We start from the raw sequence: 6,231 nt of genomic DNA, 5'->3' as shown, positions 1-6,231 counted from the left end.
TACTGACTCATAACTATTAAGGTTACACAACTTAAATGTCATTTTGTAGTTGATTCAACTATAAAGTATTAAGCTCTATCAAGATTTTTTCAAATTTAACTTAACAGTGCTAAATATTTTAAAGCTTATTTGTATCTAGCACTCAAAAATTTTAAGATCCCTGAAGTAGCGTCATGACGTCATCACGTACTGGTGGGAGGGTCTTTCGTTTTCTCTACGTTAGCTCAGGTGGCCATGTTGGATTTGCCGAATGCGAGTATGCGACGTTTGAAATTGAAAGTCGAGCATTTTATTTTTCTGCAAAGCGTTGCGATTTCGTCCCGCTTCAAGACGCCCCAACCTCGGGTTTTTTTTTTCATCCGCCTCATCGCTGATGGTGCCGTCTTGTCTTCAGCCCTGATTTAATTTGGTAAGTATCGTTCATGGTTTATTTTGAATGAATGCTTTAAAAATGCTCTTATACTACCGTAAATGTGGTTTACTGTTGTTTAAACATATGTGTGTTACGATTGTTTTAGAGCTTAATGTGGCAATGTATACATGATTAGTTTGTCATATTAGCAGACGTATGGCGAGCCAAACCCAAAATGCATTTCTGCCCGTAAGTTACGACAGTGATGAGGTTTTTTTTTTTTTTCAGAGGTAGAAATGATCTGTTATGCTGCAATCACACTAAACATGATCCGCGTGTGAAATTCGCGTTGGAGGCCTCTGTCTGTGGCTAAAGTTTGCTGCTGGACATTTGTCCAAAAATGTCACTCAAAGCCTCTAACGGTTGTGTGGGAGGAGCTACCGCCAACAGTTTTAAGCCTGGTTGCTACATGGAAACATTGGGTTTTGAATGCAGCTTTAAGCTTTTATAAATCACTGATCTCCGTTATAAAAAAGGTTTTTGTAAAAATAAATTAATCAACGTGCTCGTGTTGTGTTCAGGTACCGAACTACAGAGTGTTCAGTGTTTCACCTCCAGGTAGACGCCAAGGCCAGCCAGGTAACTTGTCTCCTGATCAGTTATTTGTCTAGAGCTATTTAAAAAACAAAAAATGCAATAGGTTGTGTAGTGCAATAAATGTTTTTTGATCAGAATATAATTGAAACATTTTTTAACATTGAAAAATCTCTTTTGGACTTTTTCAGATACTGAACTTCAGAAAGTTCACCAGAAAGTCACCATTTCACCAGAAAAGAGGTGTCAGTGGGTGAGTTTTATACTTATTTAATATATTCATCTTGAACTATTACCATTATTAGATTTATACGGCAGCATGGAAACATTTATGCACATTTTAACTAGCCAAAGGTCTAAATAGAGCTGAAATTATTTACATTTGAACTAAACATATTTAGATTGCAGGCTGAAGGTGGCACAATGGAATGGAGGTGCAAGTTGTGTTCTGTTACTTTGGCACTATGCAGTACTACATATAATACTGCAGTACTACATAGCAAATATTCCAAAGTGTTTCCACTGCCATGTATGTGGAGACACTTTGGAATATTGTCATGTCTTTATGACAGTATATTACAATAATAAAATGATGTTGCATTAGGACCATTCCATCATTTGAAACCATGAAAACTCATCTGTCAAGATCTGAAATGGATTTATGTAGAGTAGATGCAGTCAGAGGAAATTGTGCAGTTTTTACATGTTTGTGTAACTTAAAGCTGCCCTTTTCTGAGCCAAAGTCCACCAAAACAGACAGGAACTGGCCAGCTTGGTTAGGATTTATGACCTCCAGGTGAATTTCTAATGTGCATAATTCAAAAACGGATAACAGCTGTAAGAAGCCAAGGTGTAACTTGCCTTAAAAATGTTGGGTCTTTGACCTGAAGTGGATCATGCCATGAACACTGTATTGTACTCTCACTAGAAATAGACATCTAGAAAAGGTATCATTTTATTATTTCTTAAAGTTCCTTAAATAAATATTGGAAGTGTTTGCTCTGCATTTGCTTCAAAGGTAATGGATATTTCTTTTATTCTTTTAGGACCAGCGTGACGTGAACATGAGACGGGCACTTGTCCTCCTGCACTTCCTGTTTATCTGCATGAAGATGCCTCCAACTTCTTTTTTTTTTTTTTTTTTTTTTTTTTTAACTTGTCCTGTCCAACAGCTAGGCAAACAGATGAGAGCTGAGGGCCTCTTGTGTTGAACATATTTTATTTTAACAAGAGGGGTTATTCATCTTCAGACAAACCAAAGGTATGTCTGAATAAACCCCTTTTGTAATTGAGGCCAAACTTTATTAATTTCAATCATGTTTGAAAATCTTTGGTGTTGGACCGGACGGAAAAGGAAAGAGGGGAAGAAGAGAGAGGGACGTTAGAGAGAGGGGGGGGTAGGAGGGTGATAATCGGAGGGGAAAGGGGGTAAGACCATGAAGCAGCATAGAGCAGATAGGCTTACTGGTTGTTTATCGTTAAGGTACGGTTCAAATGTAGTACAAAAAGGGCGGGGCCTGTTCACACACACTCAAATATTATCAACACACCTGCTAGCCGCAAAAATGTCCACATGTCAACATGCACACAAAACAGATAGCGTTCACGAACGCATACCTATGCCTTTAAACCAACTAGTGTGAAATCTTTCATTCATTCAATCATGCAAACTATTAGTGCAAAGGTGAGCCAACACCTGTGCTCAGGTGAGTGTTTATGTTTTTCTAAAATGGATGGTGGAATGTGAAAAGAAGGAGGAGGAGCGCCCAGCCACCCCCACACCCATACCCCCGCCGCAGCAGCAGCGGCAGCCGGAATTCCCCCAACGCCACACGGGAACAGGCAGGGAACAACCGCCCCCCGGGCGACCAAGACCGCCACCCAGGCCAGGGCCAGCAGGACCGCCGCGAGGCCCCCAGAGCCAGAGAGCAGGGAGGCGCAGAGGGAAAGATAGCGCCGCCCCAGCCCAGCCAGGAAAGCAGCCCCCCGCCGCGCCGGAAGAGCCCAACGCAGGGCCCCACCGGAGAGGGACGCCCACAGCCCCAGACGAGCACCCCACCACCACCCAGGAGTTCCGGGCATCCCCCCGCCCCGACCCCAGGTACGAGCCAGGACCCCCCAAGGGAGACCCGCTCCGCACTCCAGGCAGCCACCCACCCGGCCCACGGTTGGTCCAGGTAGGAGCAAGGCAGGGGCCCGCCGCCCCCGCCCAGGAGGGGGGAACCACGGGGAAAAAAGGGCAGCCCACAAGGGGTGTTATAAATATGGCCCGACCAGGCTCGGCCATGTTGGAAGTTTGGCGGGGCCCAGCGCCCAGGGGCAAGGACCAGGACCCACCCCCCAGGGACACGAACACCCCCGGCTCTGGTGTAATATGAACCCCCCCACCGCGCGGAGAGAGCACCGCCGGGCCCAGGGAGCCGGCACCCAAGGGACACGGCCGCCATCGCCAAGAGGCCCACACCCCCCACCAGGGGAGGGGTAGGGGACAGATGGACCCAGGTCCCACCTTCCTTGTAAAATGTGTGTGCGTGTATGGGTGCTTGAGAGGGTGTTTGTGTGCATGTGTGTGTGTTTATGTTTGAATGTATATATTGAAGGGGGAGGGGTGTGTGTACTAAGGGGGGTGCAGTTAAAATTGGCGAGTAGGGCACTAAGGGGACATCTCCTGATTACTCACAGTGATGTCCCCTCACCCTCCACACCAAGGGGCCCTAAGTGTCTAAGGTGCGGTTAAAATTGGCGGGTAGGGTGCCAGGAGGACATCTGCTGCTTGCTTGCAGTGATGTCCAAGCACCCCCCCTACCAAGGACCCTACATGTCTAAGGTGCAAATAAAACCGAAAGAGGGGGGGCCCACTCCATACGGCAACCATAGGAGGGGGGCCACTCCCAAGTAGCCCCCCCCCAAGGCGCATCGCAGGCTAGACCTCCCACCCCCTCACCCTAATATGAGGTTATATAAGGAAGGGGGTAAGTTGGGGACAGCTGGTAGACTGTCCCCCGGTGGTCAAACAGCCGTCCCCCAGCCCACCCCCAGCAAAGGGGCCAGGGCCACCAAGCCCAGGGGCCCACCCCCGGAGGCGCCGACACCCCAGGCCCGGCACCACCCGCCCCACACAGAGAGAGAGAAGCCAGAAAGCGTCGCCCCCCCCCGGAGCAAGCCCAGGCCCCCACCCCCAGACGCCGGCCCTAGAAGAGCTCTGGTCAGGCCTCGACGGGACCGAGGAGGCCAACCGGCCGAGGCAACCACTGATTGCCTCAGCGGAGACCCCGACCCGTTAGCCCCCCCGACCCGTACTAAGCCAAGCCAGACCACCACCCCACCCCCCCACCACGCACCCCCACACCCAAGCCCAGAGGACCACGCAGCGCCCCAGCCCGCCCCACCCAGGCACCGGACCCGACCCCCCGACCAACGGAGCCCCCCACCGCCCCCGCCAGGCACCGGAAGCCCCGACCCCCACCCCAAACCACGGCAGAAGGGCAAGGAGCAGCGACGACCAAGCCCCCCACCCCCTAAGTCATGGAGTCAACCACAGGAGACCAGAGAGACTGAATTCTTTCAAAGTTACTTGAGCTTTGGGCTGACATTTTTTCCAAGCTGATATGATCAAACAGCAGATTTCTGTGTTGACTTATGTTTATATTTTTCTTGTTTTTCCAATTTATTAAAATAGTTTTTTTGGCAATACAAAGAGTTATGAAAATGATTGATGCTAATCCTTCTTCTATATCGATGGCACTCATGTCACCAAGCACACAAAGTGACGGTGAGGCAGTGATTGAAACCTTAAGCCAGACTGATAAATCGGCACATACCTGCTGCCAGAGAGCCTGGACAGGAGTGCAAAACCATAGCGCATGCATGTAACTGTCGGGTAGATTACTGTCACAGTGCTGACAAATGTCTGAGTTACTGAGACCCATCTTGAACATCCTCTGTCCAGTGTAGTAAATTCTGTGAAGAGTTTTGAGATGGATTAGCTGCAGATTTGGACTTTTTGTCAGTTTAAAGGTGTTTAGACAGAGTTGTGACCAGAAGCTTTCATCTGTGCTGATGCTCAAATCTGCATCCCATTTTTTTGTTGGAAGGGCAATATTGTTATCTAAATTACATAAAAGTTTGTATATTTTGGAGAGAGTTCTATTCATTGAAAAATTAATCAGAGTGGTAACTACATCTGGTAGCTTTAAATCGTCGTCTTTAATTTTATACTTTTTAGTAATACTTGATTTAAGTTGCTGATATTCCAAGAAGTTATTGATTCCATGTTTGTCTTGAAGTTCCTGGGGAGTTATGAATCTTCTATCAATAATTACGTGCTCTAGTTGTTTTATGCCCCCTGCTTGCCAAGCTGGGAAGTGAATCATTTTTTTGTTAATAAGGATGTCCGGGTTGTTCCAGATGGGTGTCATTTTGCACGGTTGAATTGATGATTTGCCTCCAACTTCTTCAAGACCTGTACAGTAAGTGCAAACGACTCCCTGTCAATGGTTTTCACTAATCCTTTAATATTGATTGAGATTTTATTGAGTGACATAATAAATAGGGCAATTGTTTGTAGTTTGTAAACTGAGTGATATTTTTAAATGGTTTTAAAAATTAGATGGAAGATGAAAGGCGAACATCAGGGACTCCTGATTGGAAGGAGTGGGAACATTTTCGTTTACCTTTTTCTGCTCCTGATCCATCATTATTTGAATACAGAAAAATGAAGCTTTAGTCTTAAATTATTTTATAAATGTCCTCCTTCAGAAAAATGCTAAAGAACTTTTTAAAAACACAATTTTAATTGGAGTTGGTCCTTAAAACATCATAGCCAGTTGATTAAAAGCTAACAGAATGTTAGCATGAAAAGATTCCCATTGACAGATGGCAGGAATGTCAGTTTTGGACATTAGTGTGATGAATATCTTTGAGGGTCTGAACTCATCTGTGTTTTTTGTTTTGTATTTTCCAGAATACCAGACCTCACAGACACTGCTGTGGGTATCTTCTCAGTTGTCGTGGTGATGCTCCTGATGCTGCCGTCAGTGGTCCCACACATCTGGCTGACTAATCTCTTTTAACTCTTCGGGGACATCTATGCTCTGGACCTACAGCACCCCAAAAAACTTGAACTTGCCTTCATATTTATTCAGAATGCTGTCTTGAGCCTTGAGGACAGCAAACCACTGAAAGGACCTTTATTGACGCTGAAGAATGTTTCGTTGAGTGAGTCTTCCAGAATGGACTATTTGTTGGTTTAAGTGTTATGTAACTAATGTGTTTTGTTGTGATCA

The 6,231-nt window shown here is 46.1% G+C and overlaps 1 long non-coding RNA gene across 1 annotated transcript; it reads left to right on the top strand.

Moving 5' to 3' along the window:
* Positions 1 to 236: 236 nt before the first annotated feature.
* Positions 237 to 2,074, top strand: LOC144986735 (uncharacterized). The gene is made up of 4 exons (XR_013650591.1): positions 237 to 409; positions 934 to 991; positions 1,138 to 1,199; positions 1,993 to 2,074. It is a non-coding gene; the product is annotated as an uncharacterized LOC144986735 (long non-coding RNA).
* The last annotated feature ends 4,157 nt before the right edge of the window (positions 2,075 to 6,231 follow it).

The sequence above is a fragment of the Oryzias latipes genome, chromosome 17 (assembly GCF_053564925.1).
Source record: "Oryzias latipes strain Hd-rR chromosome 17, Olatipes_Hd-rR_3.1".
NCBI classification, from domain to species: Eukaryota; Metazoa; Chordata; class Actinopteri; order Beloniformes; family Adrianichthyidae; genus Oryzias; species Oryzias latipes.
This window is presented reverse-complemented; position numbering and strand designations above follow the sequence as displayed.